Source organism: Armigeres subalbatus, chromosome 3, assembly GCF_024139115.2.
Source record: "Armigeres subalbatus isolate Guangzhou_Male chromosome 3, GZ_Asu_2, whole genome shotgun sequence".
NCBI classification, from domain to species: Eukaryota; Metazoa; Arthropoda; class Insecta; order Diptera; family Culicidae; genus Armigeres; species Armigeres subalbatus.
In genome coordinates this window covers 240,285,053-240,307,484 of record NC_085141.1, presented here as the reverse complement: position 1 = coordinate 240,307,484, position 22,432 = coordinate 240,285,053, and the positions used below count along the sequence as shown (strand labels likewise).

Genomic DNA, 22,432 nt, shown 5'->3' with positions numbered 1-22,432 from the left:
CACCTCCTGGGAGGTCCACGGACATCGTAAGATAGTTTTGAGATATTCTGGGTCATCCAAACTGTCATTGAGTTCGGGACTTCAGATCTACAGCTAGTAAGAAGCTATTTTTGATACCGCCATGGGGGGTGACAATGGGTCTGGCGGGTGAGAATGGGTCATCGCTTTCACCGGCAGCCTGGAGGTCGGATAGCAAAATCGTTCAAAAAGGTCTCTTATATTTTAGTCTTCTTGCCCTCAGATACATTTAATCTATTCTACAAGCCTTCTAAGTACTTGAAACCGTGACCCATTCTCATCCCCATTTGACCCATTGTCACCCCCGACGACGGTACTCAAAGCTTCAATATGCATTCAATTGTATTCATTACATCTCCTGGGAGGTCTACGGATATTGTAGAATATTTTTTAGATATTCTGAGTTATCCAAACTGTCCTTGAGTTGAGTACTTGAGATCTACAACTGCAATTTTTTTTTTCATTACTCAAAGCTTCAATATGCATTCAATTATTATATCGATTACACCTTCTGGGAGGTCAATGGATATCGTAAGACAGTTTCGGATATTTTGGGTCATTCAATCTGTCCTTGAGTTCGGGACTTGAGATCTACAGCTAGTTATAAGCTTTTTTTGGTACTCAAAGCTTCAATATGCATTCATTTGATTTCATTAAATCTCCTGGGAGGTCAACGGATATCGTAGGATAGTTTTGAGATAATCTGGGTCATCCAAATTGTCCTTGAGTTCAATACTTGAGATCAACAGCTGCAATTTTTTTTAAGTGTTCAACGGTTCAATATGCACTTAATTATATCCATTACACCTCCTGAGAGGCCAACGGATATAGTAAGATAGTTTTGAGCTATTCTGAGTAATCATAACTGTTCATAATTTCGAGACTTGAAATCTACTGCTGTGAAAGTAGATCGTTCGCCACTCAAAGTATATAATTGTATTATGCTCATGGATTACACCTCCTGGAAGGTCATTATACATCGTAAGATAGTTTCAATATAATCTACATCATTCTACATCTACTAAAATTCTCAGCTGCTTTGAAGGCTTCTTCCGTCGCTCAAAGTTTCGTTGTGTATCGAACAATGTGCATTATAAATCCTTTATGATTAAAAGACATTATAACATAGATTTTAAATATTTTTGATTGTCCAAACTTTTCTTAGGTTCGGGATTTGAGAACAACAGTAGTGGTTGTCTCCTGGAGGGTCATTAGACACCGGAAGACAGTTTTGGAATCTCTAGGTCATCTAAACTGTTTTTTTAAAGTAGCGTTTCGTATCACACAATATCTCGAAATATGTTCGAACCTGTTCATCACATCTATTGGAAGGTTGAAAATACCGCTAGGTTGTTCTGGGATAGTCTGAGTAATCCAAAATGTCCTTGAGTTCATGAGTTGCGATCAACAGTTAATAGTAGTTTGTTTCATTAAACATCATTTTGATACGTGATCAATCACACCCATAACATCTCCCGGAAGTATAACATACATCGCCAGATAGGTTAGATGTTCTTCCTTCTTTAGATGTTCTATTCTTGAGGTGCAATCAACAGTTGTAGCAGTAGTTTTTTTTTTCACTAACTCAAACTTTTTATACGTATTCAACTATATCCATTGCTTTTCTTGGAAATCTATAGACATGGTAAGATAGTTTGGGATATTTTGGCTCATCCAAATTATACTTTTATTCTGGACTGCCTGGACTCAACGACGATTTGGATGACCCAAGATATCCCATGTTTCTTGAACTTTAGGAATATGTTATAGATATAGTTTGATACATATACAAGCTTTGAGCGTCGAAAAAAGCTAGTGTCATTGCTGTAGATCGCAAGTTCTGAACTTAAGGACGGTTTGTCTAACTCAAGGTTATCCCAAAATGATCTTACCATATCTCTTTATCTTCTGGAATAATAATTAATGATTTGAGTGTATTACTTCTACGTGAAGTTAAACGATTTACAATGATATGAAAATGCTAATATCATCTTCCAAACTTAGACGTACATGTTCATGATAGAATTAGAGGCGAAAGTATAGAATTGATAGTTCCGTTAGGATACGGCAGGCATGAAGAATGTTTTTATAGAAGTCGATTTGGAAGCGAGCGGAGGGCAATATTTGTGATGGCACATATCACACGACCTTCCTTCTGCCAAGCTCCCGTATGACGGGGGAGGGAAGAATATCAGTGTGGAAGCTGATATTGCTGATTGTGAAGCTAATGATATGATTATGAAGAATTTTTGCTAAAGGAATTCTTGAAAGAATAGCCGAAGTAATCCCGAATGGATGTTTCAAAGGAGTTTCTAAAGGTATTCTCGACGAATTCCCAAAGAATTCTTAAAAGCAAAATATCCGGAAAAACTCTTCCAGGTGTTTTCTAAAGTTTTCCTCAAGATACTTCTGCATGAGTTCCTAAAAAATACCAAGAAATTTCAAATGAATACCTTGAGCATTTTCCGAAGGTTTTTATGATGTTTTAAGACATCAACAGGAGAATTATTTGACTTTCGTCAGAAGAACCTGACTTCTTCCGAAAATTCTCTGAGCTTCTCCAAAATATTCATTTGATTTTTTTTTCGAATTTTCCATGACAACATCTTTGAAGTTTTGAGAATTCTTCGGAATTTTCAAGGAAAATTGATTCATATTTTTACAGGAAAATGTTCGAAAAATTTCTGTTGAGTATTCTTCGGAATTCACGAACGGCAAATTGTTTAAAATTTTCATAGGAAATTCATTGGATTTTGCACGGTTTTTTTTAAAGTTTTCGGAATTTAACTGTTAATTTGACGACATTTTAACAAAAATTGTTCAGAACTTCCAAGTATTTTTTTTTTATTTTTGTTTGGAAAATTGTTTGGTATTTCATCAAAAAAGATCGGAATTTTGAAGAAATTTCTTTGGATTTCTACTGAGAATTCTTTGTATTGCCCGTAATAAATTCTTCGGAAATTCAATGGAAAATTGTTAAGAAAGGGGAAGGGTCATTTGACCGAATTTCATTTGGCGGAAAGCCATTTGGCCAAATAATACGTTATGTCGAAAATCATCAAGCCAAATTGTATTTGACCAAAATGAACGTTTAGGCCAAGGTTGCCAAGGCCAAAGTTTAGGCGGGCCGGATGCATCTCTCGGATTTTTTCTGAACTGCAGCATGTAAGAAAAAAAAAATCAAAACCGGCCAGCGAGTTTTTCTGTCTGGCTCGATAAGCTCCTTTTATATTATTTATGTTATTTATTTATTTGTTATAATTACCGTAGGTTACGAAATATGATCCGAAACGACATTACAAGATCAAACAACATTACGAATTGATATTGATATTTGATATTTACCTGAATGAGGACAAAAAAAAATGAAAGATCTTCAAAGACAAGACGTTCATTTAATTTAAGCTTCCATTATTGATTCAAATTATTGGTGGAATAGTAAGTGAGATTTTGGCAATACGGATGAAACCTTTCCAGGACCGAGAACTTGTTAGGGATTCCAAACAAGCTGTTGTTGACATAAAGTGTCCTAAGGAAAATGTCTCATTAGTATTAGTGAATAGTAAATGTTTTTACAAAAGAAGTCCGTTACGTGAATAAGTCACCTGCTTCAAATTCTACTTGCTCGCAATCAACTCTTTCTCTTGGGCACATTAGTTGCCATTCGTAGCATCGCCATTCCAGAAACCAAAGTCAAAATCACTTACGCCTGTATCAAAAACTTGTTGAATTCTAAGTTTCTTATAAAATTTTCGAAAGAAAAAGAAATATGAAAAAAAAATAATAATTCCAACAATATAGTGTTCAGTTTTTCGCTAAGGTTTTTTAGCCATTCTGGAAAAATAAATGCCTGTTATTTTGAAACTATGTACCGAATATTTCAAGCTTAATTTTTCCGAAGGGCCTCAGTAACATTTTATTCTTGAATTAGTTTGAATATTGCAATCAACAGACCAATATGAATGCTTTTGATTGGATGAATCAAATTATTTTTTGGAAAAATGTGACTTGGATCCTTTTGAAAAGTTAAACGAGATTATCTGGCCCGCCATCAGGTATTTATTCTGAAAACTGGCCCGTGGCTTGAAAAAGTTGGGCAGACCTGGTTTACGCAAAACGGTTATGTAACGAAAATCAGTTTGGCCCAAAAATTCATTTGGCCAAAGCGACATACGGCCGAATCACTAATTTTGCCGAAAAAGCAATCTTCGTTTGACTGAAATGGTCGCTTGGCTGAATAGGTTAAGACCGAAAATGGTGTTTGGCCGAAATGGTTGTTTGACAGAAAGACCATTTAGCACGAAAAGTCATTTGGTCCAACAGCTAAATGTTGATTATTGAACGGGTAATATGGTCAAAAATATCCATCCGTTTGGCCAAATGAAATTTTCGGAGAAATGGCCTTTCTGCCCAACGACCATTTCGGCCAAACAACTTGTTAGCCAAATGGCCAGTCGGCCGAACGACATTTTCGACCGTAGGTCCATTTCAGCTAAATAAAAGGGTCGGCCAGGTGGGTTTTGGTGTAATGACATATTCCGCCAAACACCTTACGGCCTTGTGTCTATCGGTCAAATGGCCCTATCGGTTGTTTGGCCGAAAGTCATTCTACGGCCAAATTCCATTAGGCAGAATTAAACGTTTGTCCGGAACTGTATTACGTTGAAAATGGTTCGACTGAAAATGATATTTGGCGGAAAGCGACAAGCAGCCGTTCGTTCATTCGGCCGAATTGGTTATTTGACCGAAAAAGTTGTTTGCCCTGACAGTTTACTTGGCTGAAAATGACATTTAACAGAAATGATCATTTTGCCAAAAACGTCATTTGACCGAAAATTACGTTTGGTAGAAATGGTCGTTTGGCCCAAAAATGTCCTTTCTACAAAACGGCATTTTCTGCCAAATAACCTATTTAACTAAACGACGTTTTTGGCAAAATATCCAATTCAGCCGAACGACACCTTCGGCCGAATGCCTATTTCGACCAAATTACCCTTTCTGCCAATTGAGCTATTCAGACAACTTTTTTTTCAGCCAGGGGAACTGTTTGACCAAATGATATTGATAAGAAAATTATTTTGAGCTTTTTAGTGGAATGTTTTCACCTGTCACCTAAGTGGTGGAATTCAATGGGATTGTTTAAACTCGTCTTATGACAGGCAAATGATATTTCCGACTAGGGGAAGGAGGGGCAATATGCCCTAACTAAGCATAGACTGCTTTTATGCCTTAGCTATAACGATTTCCATGGGTGTTTCTACCTCACGCAACAGTTAAACAATATAGCTAGCTGATGCCATATTAAAATTAGAAAAAAATCTCAATCCTATTGATAATATTCACATTTCAAAAAAGTGGTGATATTTCGTTGCCGGAAAACTCATGAGGCAAAACGCCTTTTAGCAGGCAGCTCTTAGGGAACAATGTACCATGCGTCGGCACATCAGCATTCTGGTATGGACAGTGCGTGGAGACGCAAGTACATTGTAGGTTAGTTCCACTAGGGCGTTTTGCCTCGCCGAAATGTTATTAGTTTCATCAAAATGTGGAAAATTTCAGTTTTTCCGACCTTCCCATACACTATTTTGAAACTTTTTTCGCCTAACCTACATAATTTCACGTCTAGTTTTATTAAGGCTATCTCAAACATGGTAAATATAAGTGAATACCCGAAAGTCGTTTTGCCCCGGGGGGGCGTTTTGGGGCCTCTTCCCCTAAATAATTCTAGACTAGATGGGTTTCAGCAAAATGGTTTGTTTGGTCGAACGACATATTAGGTCAAACAAGTTTCGACCTTATCAACCAACAATTTTGGCTATATAAGCTACAGAGGACTAATTTTTGTCATAGAAGCGCTCTACTCTCCTCCAATGTTTGTTGAGCGTTGTGGCATTCGGAAAAAGGCTATCTACCAAACGACTCTTCTCCGTTCAAAAATTACATTTCAACAAGATTTTTTTTTAAATTAACGGGAAATCTTTCGAAATTTACACTCTCAGTTTTTCTTAGATTTCACGAATATTTTCAAAAATTTCACGAGAAATTGTATTTAACTTTTAAGCACATCATTGGTATTTTCACGGAAAATTCCCAAAATATCCCAACTCCTTCAATTTTGAATCAGCTTGGAAAATTATAGCCCACCGGCGTAACACAATTTAAACAGCGGCGCGCCGATGCAAAAATGTCCGCGGTGGCGGCGTGCCAAAAACTGTCGTCGGCGGCGCACACCTCTAAATAGAACGCTGGTGGCGCTGTAACCATTAAAATTATTCTGCCAAAATATGCTTCAATAAGCTAAATAATCTACTCAGATTATGATTAGACTATTTATCGTAATAAATGTCGTGTTAAAGTGGAGAAAAAGAATTGAATGAATGAGGATGGCATCAGGTTGTTGTTTATCATGATATTTATGATCATAGATGGCGTTATCTGAATAGGCTATAAATTGACCGCTTGACACTTATAGTACTGGTACCTTGGCTGCTAGGTCTAAACAAACTAAATGTTGGGCACAAACTAGGACAAACTAGATGTTGGTCACGCGAACAAGAGCAACAATAGTAATCTCGGGTATGCCCTGTTTAAGGTATAAGGACGTTAGGCATGAGTACGTTAGGCATAAAGGATGTTAAGCATTAAATGCCCAAAAAAAAGGTAGTATTACGCATAACGTCCTTATGCCTAACGTCATGGACCCAGCAATCTCATATTCTTGCAACAAGACATTTCCTGAAGGAGTTTTCACAAGAAGTTCTGAAGAAATTCCTGAGGAAAATCCCAAACATATTTCCGGAACAATTCTTTTAAAAGAAATAGCTGAAATAAATTTCAAAGAAATTTCCGAAAGAATGTTTAACCAAATTTTCAAAGAAGGGATTCAAAAAAAATTGTAAAGGAATCGGCAAATGCATCTCTAAAGCAATTTCCGGAACCATTCCTTGAAATGTTTTCTAAAGCTTTGCATAGAAATTTTCAAATGAAATCCTGGAGGAAGTTCTAATCTAAGGGAAATTCTGAAGGAATTTTTAAAGTTCCCTCTATGAAGGAATTTCTGTAATCATTTCCTGTAATTTTCCGATGGAATCTATGGGGAAATTTTCAAAGCAATCCTGGAGGAATTTCCTATGTGATTCCTGAAGGAATTTTTGATTGAATGGCTAAAGTAATTTCTGGGTGAACTTGCGAAGGAATTCCTGGAAGAATTTCTTAAGTAATTCACAACATTGTTTTTGTGAGGCAACCAATTTTTTTAAAGTTGTTTTTCGCAATATTTACTTGTTTGAATTGATTATTTTGGTGCTAAAATCTGTATAGGGCGAGTTTGTTTTTACCTGGAAATTAATGTAAAACACTTGGAAAAAACCTGAAAAAATCAGGGGATTTTGTTTTTGCAGATGAGTAGACACCCTAATTTAAGGATGGTTTGGATGACCCAGAATATTCCAAAACCATCTGACCATGTTTCTTGATGTTCAGCAATATGTTATGGGTATGCTTGAATACATATCCAAGCTTGGAGCGACGAAAAAAACTAGTGTCGAAGCTGTAGATCGCAAGTTCTGAACTCAAGGACGATTTGGATGACCCAGGATATCCCAAAACGATCTTAACATATCTCTTTATCTTCTTTAATAAATTTTGGGCATGGTTGACTACATATCCAAACTTCTAGTGACGATAAAAGCTAGTGTCGTAGCTATAGATCACAAGTTCTGGACTCAAGGATAGTTTGGATGATCTAGCAAATCCTAAAAAAAATATTTTTCAACTAATTTTGTCAATTCTCCATTATTTATCACGAAAACAAATGGTATCTATATTTTTTTGCAAGGACAAAAATTGGCTTTATATATGATAAATCACAATTAAAAATGTCCGTTTTAATTCACTCAATTCGATTTTTTCCAAGAGTTAAGTTTGTGCAGGAAACAATCAGTTCAGTAGGATTCAAGCCTGCTTCGTTCAAAACAGATGAAAGAAAAAATTGTGTTGGTTGCTTGAAATGTTATTATTATTGTCTTTACTAGCGAGACTTTCGGCCCTTGGCCTACTCATCTCATGCTCTAGAAATATGATTTTTCCTGGTTTACAGCTCGGAAAACGTGTCCGCGGTCGATAAGTCTTCACTGTCAAAACATTTTCAGAGAGAGTGAATGAGTGAGAGTGAGTGAGTGAGTAAGTGAGTAAGTGAGAGTGCGTTAGTGAGTGATAGAGATTGAGTGAGCGAGAGTGATAGAGTGAGAATGAGTTAGAGCGAGTGAGTAAGTAAGCGAATGAGTGAGAGAGAGTGGCTGAGCGAGAGAGAGAGGTGGCTGTCTCACTTCTCGTCCAAACTTCTTAATTTTCACTGTTCACTTTTCACTTCTCACTTCTCACAACTCATTTCTCACTTTACTTTTCTTACTTCTCGTTCTCAATTCCCACTGCTCACTTATTACTATTCATTTCTTCACTTGTCACAACTCACTTTTCACGCTTCTCACTAGTCACTTTTCTTTTCGCACTCCTTATAACTCGCATCACACTTTTCATTTCTTGCGTCTCATTCTCACTACTCACTACACTACTCATTTCTCACTTCTCACTACTTAACTCTCACTTCTCACTACTTAACTCTCACTTCTCACTTCTAATTTTTCATTCCTCATATCTTATTCTCACTACTCACTACTCATTGCAGTGACTCTTCTAATTTTTCATTTCTCGCTTCTCTTTACTCAGTTTTCTCTTCACACTTCTCATATTTTTCACTTTTCACTACCCAAATCACTAGGTTCTTTCCATAATAAATTTCTGCCAGAGAATACGGAATAAATGCAAACCGAATTGTTACCCCGCGGGATTTGTATGTGTAGAGATGGGATTTTTAACCGTAACTTTTCCCGCGATTGGGATTACATTTCGGGAAATTTAAAACTTCTTCTCCTGTCACGGGAAATGCAAATCCCGCTCCTATTGAAATTACGTGAGAGACCAAATCCCGCGACACATTTTCCGAACTGTAAATCAGCGATGCCCAGTATTATTGTAGGGATGAAATTTTTAATTATTTTATTCCGAGTGGAATCAGTTCTTGTGTGTCGTGTACCTGGTAAATAAGTTAAAAAATGCTGGTTCGGAAATATGGTTTGGAGTCCAAAGTTGGACGTGTCTACAACCGCGTCAGTAATGACAACAAGTCGTTTTATTTAAAAACTACCAATTTTTTGGGAAACGACTGTGGGGTTTAATCATAGATCATTAATTAACGGCTACGCAGTCTCATATGATTAAAACGAGTTTTTATTCGTCCGACGTTTCGACACGGGCCATTTGCCTTCTTCAGTGAAATGGAAAGTGATTTGTTCGAGTCTTATGTTTTGTCTAACTTTAACCAGACAGTTATAGTTAGACAAAACATAAGACAAAAACGAACAAATCATTCTTCACTGAAGAAGACACTAATGGGCCATTTGTCGGACGAATAAAAACTCGTTTTAATCATATGAGACTGCGTAGCCGTTAATTAATGATCTATGTTTAAAAACTACCAAATTTGTAAATTCGTTCCAATTTATGTTATGCGTAAATTTTACATTTCATATCATTCTTCTTACATAGACATACACACTTAAAATTCGAATTCTTACGATTGCCGAGAATCCAACAATTTCGACGAATCTCGGTAAGTGACATTTTAGTCAAATTTGAGTTAAGTGTAGTTAATAAGTTTTGGTTTTAGAGCTCGCGTTAATATATCGATTTATTTTTTTCGTCAATCATAACGAATGTGGTAATTCACCGAAGAACACAGTTTTCAGCACTTTCATACTATTTAAATTGAACAAAGAAATATTGAAAAGTATTTCATCATTTTCTTAAAGCTAAGTCTTGTCACTTACACCCCATTGCTTTTGGCGATAGGTTTTAAGGTTCCCCCAAACACACGCGATGCGACTGTCGCGACGCGATTCTAGCGCTTGGCGACAGCGATTCTGTCGCCGTTGGTATGGAAGCGTAAATAGAACATTGCCTGCAGCGACCCAACAACGATAGAATCGCGGCGACTAGTTGTCGCCGTCGCGGCGATGAAATCGCTCAGGTCTGGGGGAGCCTTTAAATCATTTTTATTAGCGGCGGAACATCCACAAGCAGTCACCGCTGACGGGCCGCAATTGATGGGTGCCTATCATCTACTTCTTTTTTTGCATTGAACCCCTTAATAAACTGTACATCATAAATAAGTGGGTTTTGTGACTGGGCGGTTAACGGCGTCTATCATATAAGCGCATTTGCGTGCTGTGGAGTGTGAGTTCGTTTCCCGTGTGAGGAGAAACCGTAAGGAGAAACCTTTTCGTAAAGCGGAGAAATTCTCTACTGATCCACTGGGTGTAGTGTGAATGTCCTGTCCTTTGTCTAATAGTGAAGAGCCACTATTCCTGTTAGTTTTATGTTCATATTTTACGTATCTCATGCACAGAAAACTGAATCTACTCAGTGGCTGAGTAGTTTTGCTTTTGCCTACTCTCTCTTTTTCTTTTTTAGAATTTCTACTCATTTTCAGTAAAAAGTGTTAACTTAAAAATGTCTACTGCCGTAATATGGAAAAGTGACGTATACGCCAACTTACAACCTGCATGTTTTCCATTTTTTATGAGCTCAATGAGTGCTACTTGCTAACTGAAATTTTGTGTTTTGTTTTGTTTTTCCCTTAGGACGGTTCGTAAGTAAATTGATGAATTAGCGGGAGAGGGTTCTCTTCGTCGACTTCCCCTCATTTGAATGAAGGTGACAGGCAGGGAGTTTCTTTGCAGTTTATCACCTCAGAATGCAAGTTCGCATTGTTTTCTTTCGTTCTGAAGTCATAAACCACAGAAAGATCTGCTGCTTGTCACTTTTGTTTAAGGGAGGGGGGTCGACGGGGAGAGTCTTCTCTTGCGACATTTGCCCTTATTCCAGATGGAGCTTGAATTGAGCATTGTATAGCCACCCACGATTTGTACAATCACATATGCTATGCTATGCTATGCTATGAGTGCTACTTGCTAACACCATTTCTGGAGAATGGCGTATACGCCACTTTTTCAGATTATAGCAGTATAGAGTCATACTAAGCATCATTCACATCTTTTTACATTTTAAGGCCACAACAATATAAACTTTTATAATGCTAGTCGCAATACATTTCATTTATAAAACAATATAATAGCGAATTATATACGAATTTAAAAATGATTGGACATTGCTCAGTTGCACAAATAATGCAACTCCACTTGTATCGACCAATCTTTAAAAATCCATGAAATTCGGTGAAAGGCGCAATAACTTTTCGAAGCCGAAATTTGTAATTGACTGTCGGTACTTCAAAATTGTATGCACTGAACTGTTTTACGTAGTTAACTTCGTGCGGGCGTGTCTTGTACATTAACTAGTGCTTTTTTGCAACATGTCTTCCATAGATTGATGAATCAAAGATAAAATCACTTCAAAAACCTTTGGTATTCAATGCTCACATAATGAATTTATCGTGACGTTATAAGCCAAACAACACTAAACACAGTAACATCGAGGAAAAATGTCACAATATCACAAAATTGAATGGTATTTTTCTATTGAGGTTTATCTTTTAATATATAGGCATCACAGAAATACATGGTGCTAGCGAGCACTAGAATAAATGTTGATTTGTACAATCAAATTTAAAATAATTATTACATCGATATTTGAATAAACTCCACTTTCTCGATTGCAATACCGTCTCAAACCATTACTAATGTGAGAATTTTTAAGAATCATTGACTCTAATCGTCATTCCGGTTATATTCCCAACCGACATGCCATGTTTCGTATAATTTCTAGATGAACAAATAATTGGGATACGGACGATGTGAATTGCTTTTCATCACTAGTAATATAGATCAACAGCTTTTTCCTAAATTTTGAACGTGACTTGTGCATTGCTGAGGATCGCTGTAATAAATACCCACACAAATAAATCCATCAAGCGTATAGCAAAGCAATTGTTTCTTGGGGTTTTCTCTTTCGTGGGCTGACATCGCCTTGTAATTTGTTGAAACTGACTGTGTACAAATTTATTTTTCAGAAAATTGTTCAAACTTCAACGTCACATGTTTCTAATTGCTGCACAGACAGTTGCGAATGAGGTCCGATATCCGTGCCCCGTTCGAGTTCAATTCCTATGAACGTTCTTTTCTCTAGTTCCGATTTTACCCGACGGCTTGTCAAACAGTCAATTAACTCTTCTTCTCACAGTTGTACAGCGCAAATAGGTAGCCCACCGCTGTTAGGGCTAATTTTACTCTTCGACACACGATGCGTTAAAATAACAAAACTCGACACCACAAACGCGACATGTTGATTGTGTCGAACATTTGCTACACCACAAGATTTCTAATGAGGTGCGCCAGCCGCGCGCTGATATTTGGAGGATTCGCTCTCATAACCATACTCCCATCTGTGTGGATCACGTGAATATGAATGCAAACTTTCCTACGATAATCACAAGTAGTTGGAACACGTTTAACCTAGTTGTCGAAAGATGAACCCTCCGACAGCAAGACCTTTCAACACAAAACGATATTTTCCGTACTACGGCCAAGTAGCGTGCTCGGAAGCAAGAAATCGCGACACCATCCGTCGGAGACCGTGCTGAGTATTGAACTGAAGAGTGCAATCCGCGCTACAAACCGCGGCTGCGAGAATTACAAAAGTCTTAAATCTATCGTGTTGTGTCGCTTTTCGGGCCATCTCACGGTCCGCGCGGTTTCCACACAGCTACTTTTCATTTCGTCCCGCGTCTTTCTGCGCGATTTATTCAGCGACCCTCTGCCTACACGGCTGGCGAATAGGTTGGGAAAAGTTGCGATCGTTCCCCATCGTTTGCGACTCGCATTTGAGCAGCACGCAGGATAGCTTGAAGGCGTAGATTTGCTGTAATTTTCCATTGGGTGATACAATGTTCTGTTCAATCAAAGCTGATGTACAATGTTTGATAGCAATGTGTTTGATTTATATTTCTTATATTATATGTACCTTGCGTGTTATTCTTTTTAGATGCGGAAGCTTGGCATAGTATTCTGCAATCATTTATTTACGACATCGAATGTGAAAATCTTTCAATTTGGACATCATTACAGTTGAAGTCAAAATATGTTCATACGGCATTCCTAAAACAAAGTTCTAAAAATAATTTTGTTTTCACAAACATAAATTTTTCCTTACATTTTATTTACGTTTTCCTAGTCTAAATCTTGAATATGAGAGAAAATCAGAATTTTCTTCTGACTCTTCTTTTTCTTGCCGATGTCCCATTCTTTTTACATACTTCACTTACTGCAATGAATGTGTACCGTTTGGACCAAAAGACCGCACGTTCATGACAATATGTGAGAATTAATTTCTTTTTCATTCACAATCTTATTTTCCGAAAATGTGTAGCTTAAATTAGAATTAATTTTACTAGACAACGAGATGTTTAGGATAGCAACGACCAATCCAAATAAATCTTTGGTGACAGAATCGAATAAAAAAGTTTCTGTTTTTGTACGATTCAGAATTGCAAGTTAATCTTAAGCAAGCAGAGAATTAATGGAGTATTAATGCTAAGGTAATAATATTGTTTAATCTTCCTTTCCTCGTACTTACAATGATTGTTAGGAACTAGCAAAGTGATGCATATGGAGTGTTTTGATATGGCGCGCTGTCTACACATTGGCGTAACTACAGGGGGGCTAGAGGGGGCTATCGCCTCACCTAGGATTGAACTAGCCTTCCTAGAATTTTTTTTCTAATGTACATAGGTGTTGCACATAACTCGCTCTAATGATAGGGGGGTGAATAAAAAATTTCTATAAAGAAATTTAGTCTATATTTTATAATTTAAATAACTTTTACCCATTCCATTTGATGGGTAAAATGCATCAAGATAAAAATATTTATTTATATTGAACAGCTCGAATTTCTTCTCTTATATTCTGAAAATTTTCAGCACAATTTAAGTAATATATTGTTGGTTGTTCGTGACAAAAACTTGATATATTTGAGGAATAAGTCTTCAACTAAATAATTGTTTAGTTTAAATTTGTAGTCCCAACAACCCAAGTCAACTGAGTAATTGAGTTATTTTACAATGTTCTGAAAAACTCCGGTGTGAATATGTAGGGGAACTAGCTTTAAAATGCTTTATTTATTTATTACCAGACTAAGGCCGGAGTGGCCTGTGCAATACATATAAGTCATCTCCATTCAGCTTGGTCCATGGCTGCACTTCGCCAACCACGCAGTCTGCGGAGGGTCCGCAAATCGTCCTCCACCTGATCGATCCACCTTGCCCGCTGTGCACCTCGCCTTCTTGTTCCCGTCGGATCGTTGTCGAGAACCATTTTCAGCGGATTACTGTCCGACATTCTGGCTACGTGCCCGGCCCATTGCAGTCTTTCGATTTTCGCGGTGTGAACGATGGATGGTTCTCTCAACAGTCGATGCAACTCGTGGTTCATTCGCCTCCTCCACGTACCGTCCGCCATCTGCACTCCATCATAGATGGTACGCAACACTTTACTTTCGAAAACTCCCAGTGCGCGTTGGTCCTCCACGAGCGTCGTCCAGGTCTCGTGTCCGTAGAGAACTACCGGAATAATAAGTGTTTTGTAGATAGTCAGTTTGGTACGGTGGCGAACTCTATTCGATCGGAGCGATTTGCGGAGTCCAATGTACGTACGATTTCCTGCCGTGACGCGTCTCCGAATTTCTCTGCTGGTTTAAAATGCGCCAGTCAGCTAATACGAGCCATTGCTTTTTCTGAGTTAATAGACTAAATTAAGTTACAAAACCGATGGCAGCTGACGCCTAAACATGCATTTAGATCAACAAATTAAAAATAATAGTCAAGACCAAGGTGAATACAAACAGGTGTAGCAGTATGCCAATTTCATGATTCAGCCATCTTGGATTTTTATATGGGGCAGCCACCGAGTTTGTTTATGTTTTGCACTGAAAATGAATTTTTCACCCCCGCGCTAGTCTCCCCCATCTACTGTCGAAGTGAGTGAACCCTGATATAAGAACCCTGGTCAAGACATCTATGATAAAAAAATTAAAAATAAATTTGTTTTTTTCCGCCTTTTTATAAAATTTAAGTTTCCGTTCCCTTAAGGATTTCCACTAGATAAAAACATTTTTTCAATAATCTTTGCACATGTCTGGAAAAACAAATTAGTAAAGATTGTGCCGAGTTACTAGAAAGTTAACTTTACTAAATTTCTCATAGAAAAACACACATTTTGATAAAATCATGCAGCATAAAACGCGCCCATCTGATGTGCTTGACTATGGATGTCATAGTTTGAGAAGGGCCCCAGTCAACACATGATCGTATATGATGTGATATAAGATGCTAAACTGGAGGCGATATACGTACTTCCCCATACAATTTGTGCGTATATCTCCTCCACATTAACATCTTAAGTTGCATCATATATGAGTTTGTGTTGACTGGGGCGTGTGCCAATAATAATTTATTCACTTGTCATAAGACGAGTTTGTACAATCCCATTTAATTCCACCACTTAATTGTACCTTGACAGATACGTATTTCGACCTCAACAGTAAGGTCGTGCTCAGTGTCTCGTACTTGACCCGACGTAAGTACGTATCGACGTAAATACGTATCTGTCAAGGTACAATTAAGTGATGGAATTAAATGGGATTGTACAAACTCGTCTTATGACAAGTGAAGACATTCCACTAAAAAGCTCAAAATAATTTTATAAAAAAAAGCAATGGATAATGTTTTCAACATAACCGCGAGTATATGTAGGACTTGTATAAACGTAACGTAGGGGGAATGACGGCTTTGGCAGAATTTGTTCTATTATTGGCAGGGGTACCCAGGTAACCAATAAGCATTAAAGTAAGCATTATAGTAGCATTATACTGGCATTGCATATGCTTCATGCTGTAAATAAGCATTTCGAAAACCTGGCTGTTCTAAATAAGCATTCTCAAAGCAATCATGAGAGACATAGTCTTATAATAGCATTTTGAATGCACAATGTTGTTTTCCGTTAAGTGCAATGGAACAGCTACATTAGTGCCACTTTAAGGCCTGTACGTCAAACGTTTTTCAATATGGTACCATATAGTGGGGACTATTTGTCCAATGAGCTTATATTTGAGAATAGAAATCGGTACGTGCAGAATGTTTTTTTCCATTCCGACCATGGACAGGAGTACTTGTCGTTAACGTAACCCTATCACCAATTACATAGTTTAGCTACATTTTATTATTCCATAGCACTATTTTCGATGGATGCATTAAATCAGCACTACTGTAGCTGTTTAATTGCAACGGGGTATGACGTTTGTGACGGTTGCATTCTGAGATGAGTAAGATTAAGTTTCAATGTTCCTGAAGGGTCGTAATGTTTATGTTGGGCAAAATTATTCCCTCTACCATCTCTCTCTTATGGGCCAGCTGATAAGGGCGATGACAACTACAGCGTCGGGTGGCAAGAGCGCGAGTTCGAATCCCGCTCGAAGAAAGTAAAAAATTGTGTTCCATTTTTAGATATGAAAATATAATAATGATATAATATGAAAAAACCCAGATTAATCCACCTAGCGGTGATGGTGCCTTTCTCGTTCGTTCAAAAGGTTTGGAAAAATCTAAAATAACTCCAATATGTGGATTGGTCTTATTTTTCATATTTGTTTATATGCATAAAAAATTCTCGCAAAACGCAATTTGTTGCAAACAAATCGGATTAGCATAAGAGCAAAAATGGCATTTTATTTTGTAGTTTTAAAATTAGTATTTTGCCATAACTTTTGATCCAATTGTACGATCCGTCCAAGTTTCTATAGGAAACAATCGGACAAGATTCTGCGTCGAATGCAATCTGTTACGAGCGACCTGAGAAGCACACATATTGCACATCAGTCACAGTAACTTATATATTACCGGATTCAGTCACAATATGGTTACTGCAACCAGATTTGTTGAAATTGTGTTGCTTGGGGAATAGATGAAGACTAAGTGCTAAGAAAGTGAGCTAGACTTTTTTGAACTCTTTTTCACAATAAATAGTAATTTGACCATAACATCTAAGCCCATAGTCCGATCTGGCTAATTTTCAATAAGAAAATTTGAGACATTCTGCGTCGAATGCAATTTAATGCGAGCAAATCGGTTGAGGAAAAGTGCCTGAAAAATTAGTGACACTTTTTTAGCGACTTTTTCAATTTTTTTTTTTATGATTTTCGATCCCATAGTCCGATCTGGCCAATTTCAAATAGGAAACAACGGGACAGGATTCTACGTCGAATGCAACTTGTTGTGAGCAAATCGATTGAGGATAAGTGCCCGGAAAATGAGTGACATTTTTTACGCGATTTTTCCGTATGAATTTGTATTTTGGCCATAATTTATGATCCCATAGTTCGATCTGACCAATTTCAAATAGGAAACAATGGGGCAGAATTCTGCGTCGAATGCAACTTGTTGCGAGCGAATCGGTTGAGGATAAGTGCCCGAAAAGTGAGTGACATTTTTTACGCGATTTTGTCATATGAATTTGTATTTTGGCCATAACTTTCGATCCCATAGTCTGATCTGGCCAATTTCAAATAGGAAACAATGGGACAGGATTCTGCGTCGAATGCAACTTGTTGCGAGCAAATCGGTTGAGGATAAGTGCCCGAAAAATGAGTGACATTTTTTACGCGATTTTGTCATATGAATTTGTATTTTGGCCATAACTTTCGATCCCATAGTCCGATCTGGCCAATTTCAAATAGGAAACAATGGGACAGAATTCTGCGTCGAATGCAACTTGTTGCGAGCAAATCGGTTGAGGATAAGTGCCCGAAAAATGAGTGACATTTTTTACGCGATTTTTTCGTATGAATTTGTATTTTGGCCATAACTCTCGATCCCATAGTCCGATCTAGCTAATTTCAAATAGGAAACAATGGGACAGGATTTTGCGTCGAATGCAACTTGTTGCGAGCAAATCGGTTGACAATAAGTGCCCGAAAATGAGTGACATTTTTTACGCGATTTTTTCGTATGAATTTGTATTTTGGCCATAACTCTCGATCCCATAGTCCGATCTGGCCAATTTCAAATAGGAAACAATGGGCCAGAATTCTGCGTCGAATGCGACTTGTTGCGAGCAAATCGGTTAAGGATAAGTGCCCGAAAAATGAGTGACATTTTTTGAGTAGTTTTGCGCACACACACACACACACATACACACACACATACACACACACACACACACAGACATCACCTCAATTCGTCGAACTGAGTCGATTGGTATATAACACTATGGGTCTCCGGGCCTTCTATAAAAAGTTTGTTTTTGGAGCGATCATATAGCCTTTACCGTATACTTAGTATACGAGAAAGGCAAAAACACTATGTAAAAAATTAATTAGAAAAAAATGCTATTAGAAAAACCTTTTTTTTTTGTTTTTAAAATTAAGCATTTATTCAGCATTACGCATGCTGAATAAATGCTACTCAGCAAAATTTCTACTTTATCGATAAAGTAGGATGGAGCATTTAAGCAGCCATATATTGGGCCAAAACCTGCATTAAAATAGCATTAAAGGCGACTATAGGGCTTATTGGCATTTAATATGTTGCAGTAAAGGCGCATATAATGCCACACAAATGCTTTATATAATGCTTACTGGTTACCTGGGTATTTTTATGACTGACTATGCTCAAATTCGGCCTAAACATTCTTTGCATATCAAAAAATATTGTGGCCAAATTTCATAAAATTTGGTCGTCAAAAACCCCCTGACAATAATAGAACAAAACCTGCCAAAGCCGTCTTCCCGCTTTTTGCCTTTCTCGTATACAAAGTATACGAAAAGGCTATATGTTCGCTCCAAAAACAAACTTTTTATAGGAGTCCCGGAGACCCATAGTGTTATATACCGATCGACTCAGCTGTCGAGCTTGAATTGAAGTGATGTCTGTGTGTATGTGTGTGTATGTGTGTGTGTATGTGTGTGCGCAAAATAATCTCACTCATTTTTCAGGCACTTATCATTAACCGATTTGCTCGCAACAAGTTGCATTCGACGCGGAATCTTGTCCCATTGTTTCGTATTGAAAATTGGCCGAATCGGACTATGGGCTTCAGAGTTATGGCCAAAATATATTTTTTACAACAAAAATTCTCACTCACTTTTTAGACACTTACTCTTAGCTGATTTACTCGCAACAAGTTTCATTCAACGCAGAACCTTGTCCCATTGTTTCGTATTGAAAATTGGACAGATCGGACTATGGGTTTCGAAGTTATGGCCAAAATCCACTTTTTCACATGATAAATACGTACAAAATTCTCACTCATTTTTCAGGCACTTATTCTTAACCGATTTGCTCGCAACAAATTCCATTCGACGTAGAATCTTGTCCCATTATTTCGTATTGAAAATTGGCTCAATCGGACTATGGGATTCGGAATTATGGCCAAAATATATTTATGTATATGAAAAATTCTCACTCACTTTTTAGGCACTTACTTTTAGCCGATTTGCCTGCAACAAGTTGCATTCGACGCAGAATCTTGTTCCATTGTTTCGTATTGAAAATTAAACAGATCGGTATTAAACAGATATGGCCAAAGTTTATTTTTTTGCCTTTTTGCCTTTCTCGTATACTAAGTATACGGTAAAGACTATATGATCGCTCCAAAAACAAACTTTTTATAGAAGGCCCGGAGACCCATAGTGTTATATACCAATCGACTCAGTTCGACGAATGATGTGTGTGTGTTTTTTTTTTTTTTTTTACAAGGGTTAAAGGCCATCAAAAATCTGCGCGACAGACACCTCGAGCATCCACACTATGCTCGAAGGCGAACAGGGATGGGCTCCTCCCGACCTGCTAAAAATGTGCCTCCCGGATAAACCGGGTCCCTTATCTTCCTTGCCTCGATCCCCCCGGGACCACGGGATGCTGCGACTACTTCGGGGGGGGCTGTGCTCATGCACTTCTTCTAAAATTCCGGCCCCTAGCTTAGGCTAGTTCGCCGACTGGCTGGCTGAGATCCACTGCTACGTTGTCTCGATCCTCGGCGGTCGTGCCGCAAACTTCCTCACTCGAATCCTCCTGACTTCCCCCGGCGTCGAGGGTGGTCCACCAGTTCCGGTGAAGGAAACTTCCGCACTGATGGTGCCCCGACTACCGGCGGCTATCGCAGGGGACTCTTTCGCGCATTGCTCCGACTTAGTCTTCGGGTTGCAGAGGTGGTCCGACAGTTCCGGTGGTGGATGACGTCCGCACTGGCGGTGCCCTACATACCCGAAGCACTTCCCTCTTCTTTCTTCTTTCTTCAGCAGGTTGACTGATCGAGTGCCGAAGTCGGTCCGACGATTCCGGTTGGCAGAAGACTTCCGGTTCACCGGCGCCCCGACGACCCGAGGCCAAACACTGCTCACTATGCTGGATTTTCCTCCGAGCCGACCCTTGCTTGCTGGTCCCTTCTCCATCGACGCTGCAGCTCTGACATTATTTGTGTCACAACTCTGGTTACCGCATGCCACGTACCTTCATCGCGACACATTCGCTCTGCGATGGCATTCTCCTACGTGCCTCCGCAAACCTCGGGCAGTCGAATATCACGTGCTCTGGAGTCTCCTCTACGTTGATACACGCCGGGCAGAATGGCGATGATGCATGGCCACACCGGTGCAAATATTGGCGGAAACAACCGTGTCCGGACAGGAACTGTGTGAGGTAAAAGTTCACCTCACCATGCTCCCTGTTCACCCACGTCGACACATTGGGGATGAGCCGATGGGTCCACCTTCCATTATCCGCATTGTCCCACTCCTGCTGCCACTTCACCATAGAGTCCGGTCTCACCGCCTTCCTCACATTTCTGGTATCCCTCCGTTGGTAGCACTCGATGTCCTCTGCTAGGGTTATGCAGACTGGAATGATGTGTGTGTGTGTGTGTGTGTGTGTGTGTGTGTGTGTGTGTGTGTGTTTTTTTTTCTTCCTAAACAATGGAGGGGGAATCTGCTCAACAGACATCCTGGGTTGACCAGGAAGTGCTGGGTTAGGGGCCACCTCCAATGAGGGAGGCAGGGCTGCATCCCCGACCAGCTAAACCGTTTCCATTGCCGCCAAGCCCATCGTCCCTTCGGTACAACCAGAAAGTAATGCTTCAAAGGGGGGCCAGTGCATGACGCACCCTCGAGGTTAGCTGCGTGTCCTTGCAGCATCGAACATCGTGACTCGCTTTAGTGTGTGTGTGTGTGTGTGTGTGTGTGTGTGTGTGTGTGTGTGTGTGTGTGTGTGTGTGTGTGTGTGTGTGTGTGTGTGTGTGTGTGTGTGTGTGTGTGTGTGTGTGTGTGTGTGTGTGTGTGTGTGTGTGTGTGTGTGTGTGTGTGTGTGTGTGTGTGTGTGTGTGTGTGTGTGTGTGTGTGTGTGTGTGTGTGTGTGTGTGTGTGTGTGTGTGTGTGTGTGTGTGTGTGTATGTGCGCACAAAACGACGTAAAAAATGTCACTCATTTTTCGGGCACTTATCCTCAACCGATTTGCTCGAAACAAATTGCATTCGACGCAGAATTTTTTCCCATTGTTTCCTATTGAAAATTGACCATGTCGGACTATGGGATCGGAAGTTATGGCCAAAATACAAATTTATACGTAAAAATCGCGTAAAAAATGTCACTAATTTTTCGGGCACTTATCCTCAACTGATTTGCTCGCAACAAATTGCATTCGACGCAGAATCCTTTCCCATTGTTTCCAATTGAAAATTGGCCAGGTCCCACTATGGGATAGGAAGTTATGGCCTAAATACAAATTTATACGTAAAAATCGCGTAAAAAATGTCACTTATTTTTCAGGCACTCATCCACAACCGATTTGCTAGCAACAAATTGCATTCGACGCAGAATCCTTTCCCATTGTTTCCTTTTGAAAATTGGCCATGTCGGACTATGGGATCGGAAGTTATGGCCAAAATACAAATTTATACGTAAAAATCGCGTAAAAAATGTCACTTATTTTTCAGGCACTTATCCTCAACCGATTTGCTCGCAACAAATTTCATTCGACGCAGAATCCTTTCCCATTGTTTTCTAATGAAAATTGGTCGGACTATGGGATCGGAAGTTATGACCAAAATAACTTTTTTTTTATAAAAATCACAAAAAATGTCACCTATTTTTCGGACACCTTACCTTAATCGATTCACACGCAACAGTTTGCAGTCGACGCAGAATCTTGTCCCATTATTTCCTATTGAAAATTGGCTATATCGGACTATGGGATCGGAAGTTATGGCCGAAACACCATTTTTGCCTTTTTATACGAAAAGGCTGTATGTTCGATCCAAAACCAAACTTTTACAGAAGGCCTGGAGACCCATAGTGT

The 22,432-nt window shown here is 38.9% G+C and overlaps 1 protein-coding gene across 5 annotated transcripts in view; it reads right to left on the bottom strand.

Annotated features, from left to right (window-relative positions):
• The window catches only part of LOC134221248 (SET domain-containing protein SmydA-8), a 45,161-nt gene extending 32,457 nt beyond the window's left edge, over positions 1-12,704 (bottom strand). Inside the window, exon 1 of one of the 5 annotated variants that reach the window (XM_062700434.1) lies at positions 12,549-12,704. The gene's annotated coding sequence lies outside the window, so the exon portion shown is untranslated. Of the gene's footprint in view, positions 1-11,990; positions 12,198-12,517 lie in introns of those variants that run through there. The other 4 variants (XM_062700435.1, XM_062700437.1, XM_062700438.1 and 1 more) reach the window with 4 other exon arrangements.
• Positions 12,705-22,432: the final 9,728 nt, after the last annotated feature.